This window comes from Canis aureus, chromosome 13 (genome assembly GCF_053574225.1).
Source record: "Canis aureus isolate CA01 chromosome 13, VMU_Caureus_v.1.0, whole genome shotgun sequence".
Lineage (NCBI taxonomy): Eukaryota > Metazoa > Chordata > Mammalia > Carnivora > Canidae > Canis > Canis aureus.
The window spans coordinates 63,519,655-63,539,471 of NC_135623.1; the positions used below are offsets into that span (position 1 = coordinate 63,519,655).

At 37.0% G+C, this 19,817-nt stretch overlaps 1 long non-coding RNA gene across 1 annotated transcript in view; it reads right to left on the reverse strand.

Moving 5' to 3' along the window:
- Positions 1–19,292, reverse strand: part of LOC144281691 (uncharacterized) — a 56,634-nt gene extending 37,342 nt beyond the window's left edge. Inside the window, exons 1-2 of the long non-coding RNA XR_013350115.1 lie at positions 19,051–19,292; positions 383–506 (exon numbers count right to left, since the gene is read on the reverse strand). This is a non-coding gene — a long non-coding RNA (uncharacterized LOC144281691). The remainder of the gene's footprint in view (positions 1–382; positions 507–19,050) is intronic.
- Positions 19,293–19,817: the final 525 nt, after the last annotated feature.

Here is a 19,817-nt window from a genome sequence, read left to right on the forward strand (position 1 = left end):
CTGTGTCTCTCATGAATAAGTAAATAAAATCTTAAAAAAAAAAAGGTGTCTAATGAGGGTAAGGTAGATACAGAAATTGATATAAAACAATTTTAAGTGAATATTCAATCACGAAACATTTTATCATGTATCAGCAAAACAAATCCTATTGCTTAGTTTTCCTTGTGATTATGATGCACAGAAATTGTTATTCAATAATAACAGTATTACATTTTAGAAGTATCTCCATGAAAATATGAAAAGATAGTTGTATTTTGTTTCTGATTTACACACAAGGCATATGATTTGCTAACTCTTGTTGGTTTCGCTCTTTTCTTAACTGATTCTTATAAGGGCTAATGATACATTAATGAAGTTTTTATCACAAATTCTACTTTCCTACCTCTTCTGTTTTCCTCAATCCCCACATTTTCAACAGCTCGACCTTGCCAGATGGACCTTGGCTATAGGTGGTCTTCAAACATCTGAGTTCAAGCAGGACAGCTTTCAATATTCCATCTGCCCTCCTGGAAACATACTATATAGTTCATTGTTCAGTCTATATCTTTTTTTGCTTTGATGGAACATCGGTTAGTAAAAGACTGGGTTCAGGTGTTTTGTCATTTAATAAATAACAAATTCTCCTGAAATACTGCTGTTAAAATAGTATTAGTATTAGTTACAAACTAATCAGAATTTTTTCTACAAGGAAAGAGTCTTTATAAATCAAGATTTTGGCATTCCACATTAGGTTATTAATCATAGAAGAGTTAAATTGGTTAAATTTTTTATTCCATAACATGCAGGATGATTTGAACAAAACATAATTCTGGAAAATGGGGCAAAATTAGAAAAGCAAATTGTGAATATGATGTCATATTTGTTTAGAAACCTAAGCACCAAAGTAGAAAGTGAACAAAAGAAAGAAAATCCACAATGTAGAAAAGGAAGAAAGCTGAAATTTTTAAAAGTGCTTAATCATCATTATTGATAACAAAGATTCACAAAGTGCCCAACTAAGAACATAAGTAAAGAGAGATTTTAAGATAGGTGTGGTGGTGGAGGGAATGACTACAGCCTATTGAGGCTATTCCTCCATTAATAATTTAAAAAAATTTTAGACTGAGAAAAGTCAACTTAGCATCCAACAAAACTCCATTATTACTAAATCTTCTGTAGCTTTGTGCAAATCTGATCTTCTAAATAGCCTGAAACTTTTCTGATGTCATATAATCCAGCTTTCAAGGCAAAGAGTAAAAGAATAATACACTTGGTCAAAATGAAAAAGACTATAATAAGAAATCTAATATTTTTAAAGGGAAACAACTACCATTTAGCATGATCAAGGAGTTCATATATAATAGTTATTTGTCAGAGACAAATAGGAAAACACTGTGAAGTACTCAGCTTCTACAAGATATATATCCCAATTGCTTATGAGACTGTATTTGACATTGTTGAGTTCTTTGCTCTTTGCAATTGAAGGGCTCTATTAAATAACAAAAGGCTCTTCTTGTATGGACTATTGCTTCTAATTTGTGTTATAAATTTCTGCAAATGACAGTTCAAAGTCAAGACAGTTAACACCATAAATGCTATTACTAACAATGTGTGAATAATTTTAAACGTTGCAGCTGATATGTATGATTTAATTTAAAAACACTACAGTTGCTGGTATTGAGTGGGAATTTAAAATATTCTCATTACTGATGGGAAGTTATACTTTTGGTGTTCTTAAAAAGTTTGGTAATTGTGTAAATAATTATTTTATTATTTTTACAAAAAGAAAAAAATGAAACTGGCGGCAAAAGCCATACTGAAATTTCCCATAATCATAATAAACCTGTCTAGACATTGTAGAATACATACTATTCAATACTGCCTAGACCCATGTAAATATGAAATAAATTGATATTTTAAAGTGATAAAAATGTTGAAACTGATTTATGCACAGCCAATAGATAATTAAGAATTGATAAAAGCTTTTGTTTAAACAGACTACAAATTGAATTTTCTTCTCTCATTTCTTCTTTTTTATGTCAGGGGCATACTTCTCAGGAGCATTATCTTACAATACATTCTCATCATTATCATTGGAAGAGATATCTCTTAGTTTTATTTTATTATTATTTTTATTTTCTCCTTGATCATCTGCTTCTACTTCTTTTCTCTTTTTACCTATTGGTTCTCACATTTATGATTTATTACCTCAGTATTTGTGTGTGTGTGAATATGTGTGACCTTATGATCTTATATACAGTAATGTTTGTGTTGTTTCATTGCACTTTAGTTTGCATGAATTATATTGTAACATTACATTTTAATTTACATGTGATTCTCATTCTGGTGTTTTTGTTTTGTTTTGTTTTGTTTTTTTGAGATTTTATTTACTTATTCATCAGAGACACAGAGAAGGAGAGACACAGGCAGAGGGAGAAGCAGGCTCCATGCAGGGAGCCCGATGTGGGACTCCATCCTGGGGCTCCAGGACCATGCCCCAGGCCGAAAGCAGGCACTAAACCGCTGAGCCATCTAGGCATCCCTCTGGTGTGTTTTTTTGTTTGTTTGTTTGTTTGTTTTTACTGCCAGTTCAGTAAGGGTACTTTTCAGCTCTGTAATTTCTACTCTATTCTTTTTTATGGATTACATTTATCTTCTAAATTTCTTTTATTCAATCATGACATCCATCTTTTACTTTAAATCCTTGAACATATTTATAAAAATTCCTTTATGATCCTTCTCTGTGAATTGTGATATATGATCATCTGTGCTATTGATTGCTTATTTCCTTGATTGTGTATCACATTGTGTCTGCATGGATATTATGCATAGTTTATTACAGTGAGTCTGGATTAAATAGTTGTCTTTTGAATGGAGATTTATTTATTTATTTATTTATTTATTTATTTATTTATTTATTTATCCATCCCCCGGAAAGGAGTTAAAGCACTGTTGGATCATTTTAATCTTGTCAGGCTTGGCTTCTTTCTTTGTGTTATCTTTCAGTTTTGTTCTTGGTCATAGGGCATATCTTTTAGTTAAGGCCATAGCTGTTACTGCTAAGACATGTTTTTTTTGAGCTCTCAGTTAAGTAGCTGAGATTCACTACTAGGTTTTTCTTTTTAAGATTTTATTTATTTATTCATGAGAATACACAGAGAGAAGAGAGAGAGAGAGAGAGGCAGAGACACAGGCAGAGTGAGAAGCAGTCTTCATGCAGGAAGCCTGATGTGGGACTCGATCCTGGTCTCCAGGATCAGGCCCTGGGCTGAAGGTGGTGCTAAACCGCTGAGCCACACGGGCTGCCCCACTACTAAGTTTCTAAGCAATCTACACTGCATCATCTCTCTTATTAACTATCAGTCCTATAATCTTGTCATCAAGTCTTGACATCCACATAGTCTGTATTTTAAACTTTTTTCCCCAGTTTTATTGAAATATAATTGCCATACAACACTGTATAAGTTCAATATATAACATAACTATTGAACATATGTATATATCATGAAATGATTATCACAATAAATTTAGTTAATATCTATCATCTCACACAGTTATGAATTAGTCTTGACAAAGGACTTGCACAGCACAGCCTTCAGTCAAAAACTTGTGAGGAACACTTCACAGTGTTTTAGGTATCTTCTTTCTACACTTACTTTTTTACTAGCACTCTTCTCCACAAATTTTAGCCTCTTCAGCAGTCTCAGCACTAATATTTGTCTTTTTAGTTTAATGAGTTGACTTGCTTTGTTTGAGTTCCACTTCTCTGGGCTATGGCCTAGAAAGTACTGCCGGCAGAAAGTCTGGGAAAACAGGACTAACAAGCCTAATCTACTCAATTTCCTGTCTTTCAAGAATCACACTTCAGCATTGCTTGTTTTCCAGTGCCTAAAAACACTTGTCTCATGTACTTTGTCCAGTTTTACACTTATTTAGAACAGGGGGAAAAGTTTAACCATGGCCTTCCTAATTTCATTTTTGTAGAATTTTGGTATATTTAACTTCACTAGATCTAACTGGATCTTAAGAATTAATATTTTTGTTAATAAGGCATTTAAATATTCTATTGCTATGCAAATTGTTATTGGTATGTGAGATCATAATAGGTAAGAAGTTAGTGCTAGAAGATTCCTTCTCTCAGAATTATATACATATTTAGTTAGGATTCAGAGAAATAAATTTCACCCTGTGCATTTAAGCATGAACACCCTTAGTACAGAAGCTACAGGTTTACATCACCTTGAAATTGTTGGGGGATGTGAAGGTCAGGGAAGACTCTCAGTCTGCCACAGGAATGTGAGTGATTCTCAAGAAGCTCAGCTGAGAGTTGTTTCATATATTATATCTGTCCACTCATCTGCCAGCTTCCCTTAAAGAATAATGGCATCTTCTGCTCTTACTTTTTCCAAATCTCGTCTCTTCTTGACTGGCTCTAACTTGAAACCATATAGAGAAAAGGATTCTGGGGAATGTAATTCTGATTTTCTCCTCTGGGCTGTGCAGAGGCAGCCACACAAAAAGATAGTTTTGATGTTGATTTGATGACAAACAATGAAGCACAATGTGGTCTGCCTCAACATCTCAAATAAATGCATTTTTCTAAACTGCGAAAAAATTTGAAAATTATTTTTGTTTTTAGAGAATTCTGAATGTATTTTGGTTCTTTAAGCATTTTAAATGCTTAACAGATCTTTCCTGAGTGAACATTACTGCAAAGGTATGATTGGATATGTTTGAGAATATCTGAATTATTTTGCATATTAGAAATAATATTTAATTAATTGTTAAAAATAACTATGATAGTCTTAACATACTTAAAATTCAAAATCAAACTCTCCATATATCTATGACTTTAAATGTTAATCTACAATGTTTCTAGATTTACTTACAGGTATGAAAATGCTCTGGTTGTTTAGCACTCTAAATTAATTTTAAGGACCCAATGGGACAAAAAAGATATACTTGAAGGACAAAGAAATCTAAATTATGGTCTCTGATATGACTTGTCTTACTTTAAAGATATATGGAGATTCAGTCTCCATTAAAATGTAAGTGGATACCTCTGTCACCTGACTAGGATCACTGTTTGTGCAATCTGAACCAGGCATTTCAGGAAAGACCATACTATCCTTCATGTATCTCGTCATGGCTCAATGTCAATTATGACTTCTCCAAGTGTGTCAATGGCAGTCTTAGGTTTGAATGACTCTTTAATATCTTAAGTCACTATAGTGTTTGTTTACTATGGTGTTCCTAGAATACCATACTATTCCTAGAATACCATACTCTCCTTCTACAATACCCTTCCTGGAACAACATGGGAGAAAATAACTTTAAAGAACAGTGGGAAAAAGAAGAGAAAGCAATTCATGCACCAAGAGTCAGAGATCTCCCTATGAGAGTCTGTGCTTGGCTCTCTATGATCATTGTCTATTATGTCAACTTTCTCTATCAACTGTTTTTCACTAGCTACTATCAGTCCTGTTGGCCTAGGTGATCTGATGGTACCATTCTGCTACTCAGTTGTTATAACATTTCCTTACTTTGGTCATTCATCTATTAAACAAATACTTATTTATTAAACAAATACTTATCATGTGCTAGGCATTGTTCTAAGTGGTGAGTATATAACAGTGAACAAAGTAGTAAAAAATTACTCCATATAGAAGTTATAGTCCAGTAACTAGATTTAGGAAATAACACCCCCCCCCCAAATAAATAGCTAAAATATAAAAATAGGTTAGATAGTAATAGTTGTTACAGAGAAAAAGAATTCAAGGGTTACAATATTAAATAGTTTAGTTAGGAAAAGCTTCATTGAAATTGTAACATTTAAGTCATTTGTAGAAGTTGATCACTAACATTTCTTCAAGTCCTTCTCATCCCTTCTTTATTTTTTCCCCTTAGTACTTATAGTTCTTTGGGTATATATTTATCTTGTTTACTGGCCCCACTTCCTATCAGCTTAATGAGGACAGTGATTCTTGAATGTTGTTTTGTTCACTACAGCTCCTAGAAAATGCTTAGCTCATAAAAAGTGGTAAATAAACATAATTAAATAAGACGTTGAATGAATGAATTAAAGAAAGCATTTTTTAGGCACAATGAACAGCAAGTGCAAAGGCAGGAAAATGAGATTATGCTTGGTGAGTTAAATGAAAAACAGAGAGGTCAGTGTGGCTGGACTTGAGTGAGTGTGGGAAACAATAGTAGGAGATGAAAATAGAAAGGTAATGGACTAGGGGGTGGTGGCAGCTAATGTAGGACCTTAGGCCATTGTGATATCTTTGGCTCCTATTTTGAGTGAGATGGAAAGCTATTTGGATGGGTCATATTAGTGGCAAGACCTGGCTTTTGTTTTTACAAGATCACTCTGCCTGTTGTGTTGAGAATTGATTGAAGAGCCAAGAATGGAAGCAGAGAGACCAGTTAGGAGTTTATTGCAATAACAGCCTTCCCAATATTTGCTATTGTCCAATCTCTGTAAGTATAACTACCATATTGTCCAGAGTACTGTTTCCTCTGCTCAGTCCAGAGCAGGGAAAAATAAAAAAAATATGAAGTACTATTATAAATATAGAGATAAAGATACCAAAAATTATGAGTTGACTTAAATCATGGAAGTAAACAATTTATATCTAATATTAATTATTCTCAATACAAATTTTTTAAATGTAAATACATGTCAATGTGAATAGAAGGCATATTTTTAAAATAATACAAAAAGCCTCTGGCATAAGAAGTTTTTAAATGTATATTTTTGGGGGGGAGGGGCAAGACGGCGGAAGAGTAGGGTCTCCAAATCACCTGTCTCCACCAAATTACCTAGAAAACCTTCAAATTATCCTGAAAATCTATGAATTCGGCCTGAGAATTAAAGAGAGAACACCTGGAATGCAACAGTGAGAAGAGTTCGTGCTTCTATCAAGGTAGGAAGACGGGGAAAAAGAAATAAAGGAACAAAGGCCTCCAAGGGGGAGGGGCCCGCGAGGAGCCGGGCTGAGGCCGGGCGAGTGTCCCCAGGACAGGAGAGCCCCGTCCCGGAGGAGCAGGAGCTGCACCGACCTTCCCGGGCGGAAAGGGGCTCGCGGGGAGGTGGAGCAGGACCCAGGAGGGCGGGGATGCCCTGGGGCTCCCGGGGACACTAACAGACACCTGCGCCCCGGGAGAGTGCGCCGAGCTCCCTAAGGGCTGCAGCGCGGGCGGGGGACCCGGAGCAGCTCGGAGGGGCTCGGGGGCGGCTCCGCGGAGGGGGCTGCGGGGCGGGGGCAGCTCGGGGGGGCTCGGGCAGAGGAAGAGGCTCCGTGCGGAGGGGGCTGCGCGGTTCCAGGAGCAGCTCGGAGGGGCTCGGGCGGCAGCTCCGCGGAGGGGGCTGCGGGGCGGGAGCAGCTCGGGGGGCTCGGGCAGCGGCTCCGCGGAGGGGGCTGCGCGGCCCGGGAGCGCGAATCCACCAGCGCAGGCCCCGGAGCATAGGGCGCCGGGACACAGCCCAGGATCCGGCCTCCCCCGGGACAGGCAGAGGCCGGGAGGGCCCAGGACAGCCAGGACGCTCCTGCCCCAGCTGAGCACATCAGCGGCCCCGCCCGGAGCCTCCAGGCCCTGCAGACGGAGAGCTCCGGAGTTCCTGCCGGAGCTGAATCCAGGTTTCCAGAGCTGCCCCACCACTGGGGCTGTTCCTCCTGCGGCCTCACGGGGTGAACAACCCCCCCTGAGCCCTGCACCAGGCGGGGGCACAGCAGCTCCCCCAACTGCTAACACCTGAAAATCAGCACAACAGGCCCCTCCCCCAGAAGATCAGCTAGACTAACAACTTCCAGGAGAAGCCAAGGGTCTTAAAGTACACAGAATCAGAAGATACTCCCCCGTGGTTCTTTTTTTTTCTTTTTCTTTCTTTTTTTTTTTTTTTTTCTTTTGCTTTTTGATTTGTTTCCTTCCCCCACCCCCTTTTTTCTCCTTTCTTTCTTTTTCTTTCTCTTTTTCTTCTTTTTTTTTTTCGTTTTTTTTCTTCCCTTTTTTTCTCTTTCTCTTTTCTTTCCTTCTTTCTCTCCTCTCTTTTTCTCTTTTTCCCAATACAACTTGCTTTTGGCCACTCTGCACTGAGCAAAATGACTAGAAGGAAAACCTCACCTCAAAAGAAAGAATCAGAAACAGTCCTCTCTCCCACAGAGTTACAAAATCTGGATTACAATTCAATGTCAGAAAGCCAATTCAGAAGCACTATTATACAGCTACTGGTGGCTCTAGAAAAAAGTATAAAGGACTCAAGAGACTTCATGACTGCAGAATTTAGAGCTAATCAGGCAGAAATTAAAAATCAATTGAATGAGATGCAATCCAAACTAGAAGTCCTAACGACGAGGGTTAACGAGGTGGAAGAACGAGTGAGTGACCTAGAAGACAAGTTGATAGCAAAGAGGGAAACTGAGGAAAAAAGAGACAAACAATTAAAAGACCATGAAGATAGAATAAGGGAAATAAACGACAGCCTGAGGAAGAAAAACCTACGTTTAATTGGTGTTCCCGAGGGTGCCGAAAGGGCCAGAGGGCGAGAATATGTATTTGAATATGTATTTGAACAAATTCTAGCTGAAAACTTTCCTAATCTGGGAAGGGAAACAGGCATTCAGATCCAGGAAATAGAGAGATCCCCCCCTAAAATCAATAAAAACCGTTCAACACCTCGACATTTAATAGTGAAGCTTGCAAATTCCAAAGACAAAGAGAAGATGCTTAAAGCAGCAAGAGACAAGAAATCCCTGACTTTTATGGGGAGGAGTATTAGGGTAACAGCAGACCTCTCCACAGAGACCTGGCAGGCCAGAAAGGGCTGGCAGGATATATTCAGGGTCCTAAATGAGAAGAACATGCAACCAAGAATACTTTATCCAACAAAGCTCTCTTTTAAAATGGAAGGAGAGATAAAGAGCTTCCAAGACAGGCAGCAACTAAAAGAATATGTGACCTCCAAACCAGCTCTGCAAGAAATTTTAAGAGGGACTCAAAATTCCCCTTTAAGAAGAAGTTCAGTGGAACATTCCACAAAAACAAGGACTGAATAGTTATCATGATGACACTAAATTCATATCTCTCAATAGTAACTCTGAATGTGAATGGGCTTAATGACCCCATCAAAAGGCGCAGGGTTTCAGACTGGATAAAAAAGCAGGACCCATCTATTTGCTGTCTACAAGAGACTCATTTTAGACAGAAGGACACCTACAGCCTGAAAATAAAAGGTTGGAGAACCATTTACCATTCGAATGGTCCTCAAAAGAAAGCAGGAGTAGCCATCCTTATATCAGATAAACTAAAATTTACCCCAAAGACTGTAGTGAGAGATGAAGAGGGACACTATATCATACTTAAAGGATCTATTCAACAAGAGGACTTAACAATCCTCAATATATATGCCCCGAATGTGGGAGCTGCCAAATATATAAATCAATTATTAACCAAAGTGAAGAAATACTTAGATAATAATACACTTATACTTGGTGACTTCAATCTAGCTCTTTCTATACTCGATAGGTCTTCTAAGCACAACATCTCCAAAGAAACGAGAGCTTTAAATGATACACTGGACCAGATGGATTTCACAGATATCTACAGAACTTTATATCCAAACTCAACTGAATACACATTCTTCTCAAGTGCACATGGAACTTTCTCCAGAATAGACCACATATTGGGTCACAAATCAGGTCTGAACCGATACCAAAAGATTGGGATCGTCCCCTGCATATTCTCAGACCATAATGCCTTGAAATTAGAACTAAATCACAACAAGAAGCTTGGAAGGACCTCAAACACGTGGAGATTAAGGACCATCCTGCTAAAAGATGAAAGGGTCAACCAGGAAATTAAGGAAGAATTAAAAAGATTCATGGAAACTAATGAGAATGAAGATACAACCATCCAAAATCTTTGGGATGCAGCAAAAGCAGTCCTGAGGGGGAAGTACATCGCAATACAAGCATCCATTCAAAAACAGGAAAGAACTCAAATACAAAAGCTAACCTTACACATAAAGGAGCTAGAGAAAAAACAGCAAATAGATCCTACACCCAAGAGAAGAAGGGAGTTAATAAAGATTCGAGCAGAACTCAACGAAATCGAGACCAGAAGAACTGTGGAACAGATCAACAGAACCAGGAGTTGGTTCTTTGAAAGAATTAATAAGATAGATAAACCATTAGCCAACCTTATTAAAAAGAAGAGAGAGAAGACTCAAATTAATAAAATCATGAATGAGAAAGGAGAGATCACTACCAACACCAAGGAAATACAAACGATTTTAAAAACATATTATGAACAGCTATATGCCAATAAATTAGGCAATCTAGGAGAAATGGACGCATTCCTGGAAAGCCACAAACTACCAAAACTGGAACAGGAAGAAATAGAAAACCTTAACAGGCCAATAACCAGGGAGGAAATTGAAGCAGTCATCAAAAACCTCCCAAGACACAAGAGTCCAGGGCCAAATGGCTTCCCTGGGGAATTTTATCAAACGTTTAAAGAAGAAACCATACCTATTCTCCTAAAGCTGTTTGGAAAGATAGAAAGAGATTGGAGTACTTCCAAATTCGTTCTATGAGGCCAGCATCACCTTAATTCCAAAACCAGACAAAGACCCCACCAAAAAGGAGAATTACAGACCAATATCCCTGATGAACATGGATGCAAAAATTCTCAACAAGATACTGGCCAATAAGATCCAACAGTACATTAAGAAAATTATTCACCATGACCAAGTAGGATTTATCCCTGGGACACAAGGCTGGTTCAACACCCGTAAAGCAATCAATGTGATTCATCATATCAGCAAGAGAAAAACCAAGAACCATATAATCCTCTCATTAGATGCAGAGAAAGCATTTGACAAAATACAGCATCCATTCCTGATCAAAACTCTTCAGAGTGTAGGGATAGAGGGAACATTCCTCGACATCTTAAAAGCCATCTATGAAAAGCCCACAGCAAATATCATTCTCAATGGGGAAGCACTGGGAGCCTTTCCCCTAAGATCAGGAACAAGACAGGGATGTCCACTCTCACCACTGCTGTTCAACATAATACTGGAAGTCCTAGCCTCAGCAATCAGACAACAAAAAGACATTAAAGCATTCAAATTGGCAAAGAAGAAGTCAAACTCTCCCTCTTCGCTGATGACATGATACTCTACATAGAAAACCCAAAAGTCTCCACCCCAAGATTGCTAGAACTCATACAGCAATTCGGTAGCGTGGCAGGATACAAAATCAATGCCCAGAAATCAATGGCATTTCTATACACTAACAATGAGACTGAAGAAAGAGAAATTAAGGAGTCAATCCCATTTACAATTGCACCCAAAAGCATAAGATACCTAGGAATAAACCTAACCAAAGATGTAAAGGATCTATACCCTCAAAACTATAGAACACTTCTGAAAGAAATTGAGGAAAACACAAAGAGATGGAAAAATATTCCATGCTCATGGATTGGCAGAATTAATATTGTGAAAATGTCAATGTTACCCAGGGCAATATACACGTTTAATGCAATCCCTATCAAAATACCATGGACTTTCTTCAGAGAGTTAGAACAAATTATTTTAAGATTTGTGTGGAATCAGAAAAGACCCCGAATAGCCAGGGGAATTTTAAAAAAGAAAACCATATCTGGGGGTATCACAATGCCAGATTTCAGGTTGTACTACAAAGCTGTGGTCATCAAGACAGTGTGGTATTGGCACAAAAACAGACACATAGATCAATGGAACAGAATAGAGAACCCAGAAGTGGACCCTGAACTTTATGGTGAACTAATATTCGATAAAGGAGGAAAGACTATCCATTGGAAGAAAGACAGTCTCTTCAATAAATGGTGCTGGGAAAATTGGACATCCACATGCAGAAGAATGAAACTAGACCACTCTCTTTCACCATACACAAAGATAAACTCAAAATGGATGAAAGATCTAAATGTGAGACAAGATTCCATCAAAATCCTAGAGAAGAACACAGGCAACACCCTTTTTGAACTCGGCCATAGTAACTTCTTGCAAGATACATCCACGAAGGCAAAAGAAACAAAAGCAAAAATGAACTATTGGGACTTCATCAAGATAAGAAGCTTTTGCACAGCAAAGGATACAGTCAACAAAACTCAAAGACAACCTACAGAATGGGAGAAGATATTTGCAAATGACATATCAGATAAAGGGCTAGTTTCCAAGATCTATAAAGAACTTATTAAACTCAACACCAAAGAAACAAACAATCCAATCATGAAATGGCAAAAGACATGAAGAGAAATCTCACAGAGGAAGACATAGACATGGCCAACACGCACATGAGAAAATGCTCTGCATCACTTGCCATCAGGGAAATACAAATCAAAACCACCATGAGATACCACCTCACACCAGTGAGAATGGGGCAAATTAACAAGGCAGGAAACAACAAATGTTGGAGAGGATGTGGAGAAAAGGGAACCCTCTTACACTGTTGGTGGGAATGTGAACTGGTGCAGCCACTCTGGAAAACTGTGTGGAGGTTCCTGAAACAGTTAAAAATAGACTTGCCCTACGACCCAGCAATTGCACTGTTGGGGATTTACCCCAAAGATACAGATGCAATGAAACGCTGGGACACCTGCACCCCGATGTTTATAGAAGCAATGGCCACAATAGCCAAGCTGTGGAAGGAGCCTCGGTGTCCATCGAAAGATGAGTGGATAAAGAAGATGTGGTTTATGTATACAATGGAATATTACTCAGCTATTAGAAATGACAAATACCCACCATTTGCTTCAACATGGATGGAACTGGAGGGTATTATGCTGAGTGAAGTAAGTCAGTCGGTGAAGGACAAACATTATATGTTCTCATTCATTTGGGGAATATAAATAATAGTGAAAGGGAATATAAGGGAAGGGAGAAGAAATGTGTGGGAAATATCAGAAAGGGAGACAGAATGTAAAGACTGCTAACTCTGGGAAACGAACTAGGGGTGGTGGAAGGGGAGAAGGGCGGGGGGTGGGAGTGAATGGGTGACGGGCACTGGGGGTTATTCTGTATGTTAGTAAATTGAACACCAATAAAAAATAAATTAAAAAATAAATGTATATTTTTGTATTTTAAAAAAGTCCTTTTGGGGATCCCTGGGTGGCTCAGCAATTTATCACCTGCCTTTGGCCCAGGGCGAGATCCTAGAGTCTTGGGATCAAGTCCCACATTGGGCTCCCTGCATAGAACCTGCCTCTCCCTCTGCCTGTGTCTCTGCCTCTCTCTCAGTCTGTGTCTCTCATGAATAAATAAATAAAATCTTTAAAAAATAATAATAATAAATAAAATAAAATTTAAAAAGTCCTTTCAATTATGTTTGAATGACAATATAATATTTTCTGACATTATTATAACACAAAATAAATGCTTTCTGTTAAGTTAAATTTAAAAATGAGGCTCTTACATTTATTCAATATATTTCTTACTCTAAACAAAATAATTTTACTCATAGAACTACTTTAGAAAAAAATTTTGCCCCTAATTCTGGAAAATAATTTGATATCATATTCCCATTTCAATGAAATAAGTTGTAAGTAGGCCTAAACTTGGCTGTGACTGTGGATTCTAATAATCAATTCTGTCCTTTAGCAGGGTTGACATTGAGTGATATTCAACATTCAATTCTTAATTCCCAAAGGTAATAGGTTTGGTAAAAGGACTTTGATAAAATTTTGTGCATCAGAGACACAATTTTCCTTTCCCTGACAATACACACACACACACACACACACACACACACACACACACACAGAGTAACAATAATTTATCAACTCCCAGAGATCACTAACAGATAAACAATAGTGAACATCGTTCTTACACCTTATATTTATATATTGGACAGTATTTTAATTATGCATTACTGAAATTTGCTTAGTTATTAATATTCTAGAGACTAACAATAATATTCTATCAATGCTTATTGTGTACCAAGGAACATGCTACATGCTTTATATATATGCTCTCATTTACAATTCACTAATACCCTGTGAGTAGTGTGCTATCATAATACTCATTTGAGAGATGAGATAACAAGGCTAAAGGTTAATTTCCAAATTCATGCAGACTTGCAAATGGCCTGGAAAAAATTCTGATTCAAATTCTGATTCCATAAAGTGGCTATTACCCACTGTGCAAGAGCATGATTTGAAACTACACTGGACATAATTAGCTCTAAATGTTAAAAATAAGGCATTTGTTAATTTAAATTAAATAACAATTGCTTATTTTAAAAAATGGCTCCTCTTAAAATTAATTTCCAAAATTTTATCTCTTTGGCTAATTAATTAGGTAGATTCTTTTGCTCTTCAGGAGTGGTCAGGATTCTACAAAGAAAACACTGATGAAAATGCTTTGCTTTTAGATACTTGGAAATAATATCTGGAATCATTTGTTTACAAAAATGGTGCTTGGTCATAGAGTCAATCGTAAGCCGATCTTATTGTTCCATCATCCATTGCTTTGTAACAAACAGTTCCAAAATATAATAGCTTAAACAATACTATCATCTCCCTCAGTACTGTGAACTGTTTGGGATCAGCTGGATTGTCCTCACTTGGTGTTTCATGTGGCTGCAATCAGGTGGAGGCATGACTGGGCTGGTCATCCAACATGGCTCTTTCACACGGTAGGCAGTTGATGATGGATGTTAACTACAAGCTCTGCTGGAGCTGATCACTGAACTCCTGTGTCAATATGTAGCCTTTCATGTTATTGGGCTTTTCAGAACAGGGAAGGTGAATTCCTAGAGGGAGTGTGCCCAAACTGAGTATTCTAAGAAACCTAGTCAGAAAGGATTTCTAGAACATCACTTCTGCCTTATAACACAAGTCAAGCAAATCAGTAAGGCTGATCAAGAGTCACAGGGAGAGAAATTAGATTCTTCCTCTTGCTGGAATGTTACAATGTGGATATGGAGTGAAGAAGGTGATTGTGGACATATTTAGAGATGAAAATACTACACTTATAAATAAAATCCTTGTTAGAATACAGTCAGTAGTGTTAATTATATTTGGAAGCAAATTGATAGATTATAAACTGAAGCATTGGCATAGAAAATTTGATTGAAAACATCCCTGGTGGTCCCTGAGATTTCTCCTTTTAAAGAACTGGAGTTCAGGTTTAGAGAAGAAAACAAAAACAAAACAATTTGATGATGTCTCATGCTTAAAGCTTCTATCTATTGGTTTGAGCATGAGTTTTGTGTAATTAATCTGAAATTGTTTTGCAACCGACCACTGAGCGTAAACTTGGACTTTCTGAGGTTAATAATGGAGAAAGCATTGTTCACATGAAGGAAGGTGAAATTCATTCGGTTTATGATAGAAATGAATTACAATAGTTTGAACCATGTCCATTCCTAGGCACTGGTTTGGAAAAAGTGAATCCATCATTGATTTAAAGGAATACAACTCCTAGGATAAGACTTTATTATCACTAAATAGTTAAAGGAAGATTTTTAGTTGCTGGTTCCCTGAATTCATACAACCTCATCAGTTATCTACTACTCCTTATAAGACCTGGCCTCTGATATATGTTCATGAAGCTAGAAGTCTGAACATCTGCAAGGAAGAGTAGGAAGAGTTAGAAAGAATGAGAATGTCTGAAGTTCATTTATGCTCGATGGACAGAAATAAATGGGGAGGGTGATTAGACTATCTTAACAATTTCTAGGAAGATTCAAACACTGGAATTTCTATGACTTAGGTAAAAGGTAGTTATTTAATAGATGAGGGAAATTTTAATAGTGAAAATGTCATACTGACCAAAACAACTTGACTCAAAATTTGGAGTTAAAGAAGCTTGAGTAAGAAAAATCAGTTTATAGGAAGCTCAGCTTCTCAAGGCTTATTAACAGCTAAAGTGTAATAGGGAGAAGGCAGAATAATGTAAATGAAAGAACAGGATTTGCACGACTGGGTATTTACTTGAAAAATGCAAAAACACTAATTTGAAGGGATACATGCACCCAATGTTTATTTACAATAGCCAAGCTATGGAAGTAGCTCAAGTGTCTATCCATAGATGAGTGGATAAAGAAGACGATCTCTATATATAGATACACGTATCTATCTATATATATATATCTCAAATGTATATTACTCAGCCATAAAAGGAATAAAATCTTGCCATTTCCAAAACATGGATGGATCTACAGCATATAATGCTAAGGGAAAAGGATCAGTCAGAGAAAGACAAATACTATATGATTTCACTCACATGTGGAATTTCAAAAACAAAACAAATGAACAAAGGATAAAAAAAAAAAAGAGAGAGAGAGAAACAAACCAAAAACCAGACTCTTAAATATAGAGAACAAATAGATACTTACTAGAGGGAAGGTGGTGGGGGAATGGATAAAAGAGATGAAGGGATTAAGAGTACACTTACCGGGATCCCTGGGTGGCGCAGCGGTTTGGCGCCTGCCTTTGGCCCAGGGCGCGATCCTGGAGACCCGGGATCAAATCCCACGTCGGGCTCCCGGTGCATGGAGCCTGCTTCTCCCTCTGCCTGTGTCTCTGCCTCTGTCTCTCTCTCTGTGTGACTATCATAAATTAAAAAAAAAAAAAAAAAAAAAAAAGAGTACACTTACCGTGATGAGCACTGACTAATGTATACAATTGTCGAATCACTATATTATACACCTGAAACTAATATAACACCATATGTTGACTACACTGGAATTAAAAAAGAAAAGCGGGAAGGAAGAAGAGAAAGAGGGAGGGAGGGAGAGTGGGAATGAATGAATGAAGAGACAAAGGAAGGAACACTGGAAGGACAGACAGGAGATTTGTAGTCAGATAGACATAGATTTGAATCCCGTCCCTGCTTCTTTTCTAGCTTTTTGACTTCTGGCAAGGCAGTTAAGAAACACACTTATTAAAACGCTCAGTTTCAACATTTTAAAATTCAATGTTTTAAAAGTGATATTGGAGGTAATATTTTAACTTTGTAAGGAATAATTCTTTGTGTCTGTCTAGCTATCTGGGTGTCTATCTCTCTCAGTTGGCTAGGGCAATTATAACAAAGTACCAGAAACTGGGTGGTTAAACAACTGAAACTTATTATCTCACAGTTCTAGAGACTACAAGTCCGAGATCAAGGGTTGTTATCAGGGTTGGTTCTTTCTGAACACTGTGAGAAAGAATTTGTTTCATGTTTATTCTAGGTCCTGGTGGTTTGCTGATAATCCCTGGCATCCTTTAACTTTTAGAAACATTATATTGATCCCTGTTCTATCTTCATATGTTATTTTCCCTGTGTGTGTGTCTGTCTCTGTGTCCGAATTTTCCCTTCTTATAGGAACACAAGTCATATTGGATTGGGGCCTACTCTGGTGACCTTTATAAAAATGTTATTTATAAAAATGCTATTTCAAAATAAGGTCACATTCTGAGGTACTAGCTAGGGGCTCAGACTTCAATATATGAATTTGATGTATGTATATATGTATCACACACAATCAAATTCATGTATATCATCAAATTCATATATATATGCACACACACATATACATGCATATATATGCACACATATATAGACACATACATACACACATATATAATATATATATATATTAGGGTGATAGATAGATAGATGATAGATAGATAGATAGATTTCCCAAATAGTGCTCAGAGCATTAGAGCTCAATAATAGGTATTATTCAAATATTTTGTAGTTATGAAACTCTGCGGGTTAAAGAAGAAAATATGAATTATAGATCTTTTCCTCTTGTGTCATTTTCACATTTCAAGAACACAGATGCTCCCTCAAAGGATCAGTATGGTACAAAGGAATTTTTTCTTCCACCTACTGATAATATCAATAGAAATACACAGCAATGATTCCTCATCTTTACTTGTTCTTTCCTTTAAGAAACATTTTGAATAACTAGAATTTGTGATGGTTCACCCGAAGAGATTAGCTTAGATCAATGGTTATCATAATTTTCACTTAATAAACCTTCTGTACTGTTTACTTGTCAAAGTTCTCTTAAGTTCTCTTCTGGTTCTTCTTTTGTGGCAGGTTGGATTTCAATTATGTCTCTCATCTCTTTTGTACATTTCAAAGTTCCATATATTCACCTCAAACTTGTTTTTGAGGAGGGCATGCCATGGTAATTTGAATAGTTTTTTGAAATATATATTTTATACCTTGTTTAATATTTGGAGGCACATCTCTGGAGGGTTGTTTGAGGTACATCACTGAACCTCTGGTATAACATGGGTGGGCGAATATGTAGGTCTTAGAAGACTACAAATCCATTTCCTCATAGTACAGAATCCCAAGTACTGTACTGTATGTGTCCCTCCCTCCCTCCCTCCCCTCCTTTCTACCTTCTTTCCTTCCTTCCGTTCCTTCTCTCCCTCCTTCCCTTTCTTTCTCTCTCTCTCCTTTCCTTCCTTCCTTCTTTCCTTTATCCTTTCATTTTTGATTGGAGAATAAAAAATGGCCCCACACTCTAAATAGCAGACTGTTCTAGAGCTGTGGTTACATATATAGCCACAAGAAAGAGTTTAAATTCACTCAGTTGACCAACAGTAATCCTTCAGAGGAAATATACCTCTGAAAACCAAGAAATGGGGGTAGCCCTATAGTTTAGAATGTCAGCCAATGAAAAATAGATTCACTTCAATAAACATGCCTCTGATGGCAACCAGTTAACAAGTATTTTAACTGAGCCATCAGCTTCACCACATAGGTTGTTAGCCCACTTAAGCCTTTGAAATTTTAACCACTCCTGAATTTCATGGCTTCCTCCAAACCCTTTACAAGATCAGCAATGTGCTCTGCTTAATGAAAATTCTATCTATCCTGTCCAGCTTTCTCTTAATATGCTAAGCAATAAATTTTTTATCTTTTTGATTTAGATATTAAGTGATGTTTTTGTCACTCTTTAACAGATTGAACTGAATGAATATATTAGTAACCTATTGGTCAAAATGGTATTTTTAATATCATTGTTGAAGTAATGCAAAGGATCAGATTGCTAACTTGGACTCAACAGAAATCAAAGATCTTACCTGATACTAGCTTTAGTAGCAATTTCCAGGTCATAAGTTATTATGAGGCACAGCTGAAGAAGGGAGATATCCTCAACTGTCAATACAGACTTCTACTTCCTGTCTCTTCTTAAAAACATATGCTTTCTTGGATTAACATGTGATGGCTCTAACTAATGTACATGGCTACACCATTAACACAGAAGAGCCTTTTCAATCATGATAGATCTCCATTTTATACTCAGGTAGTTACAGGGCACAGAGAACATTCTCCGGAGAACCATTATCCATAGATTCTAGATTTGTTCACCATAAAAAATCCTAGACAAATGAACATTCCATAGTTCAGGATTCTTCTTTTAGAAAATGAAATTTAGTGTGTGGGTCTATCCTCTTATAATCCCACTAATAATATATTACAGACCTGTAGTTTAATTCTTTTCTTGAAAATCATTAATGAAAATATAATTTACATTTTGGTAAATGGAAAAATGCAACATTTTCAAAGAGTAGAGTGTTCTTTTAGTCTATTTTTAAAAACTCTTGTAACTAAAAAAAAAAAAAACCTCTTATAACTAGAATTAGTATTTGGAGATAAGTACTCTAAAATAAAAATAAAATTATAGCATGAGAAGGCACCAAGACATCCTCTGGCACCTTGGCAGTATTTAAACTAAGATGGGAATTGAGTTCATTGATAAAATTATAGTAGTTTAAAAGCCTTAAAACTTAACTTCGATAGTAAATATGACACATGATTGTCCTTTGACATATCATCTGGAAGAAAA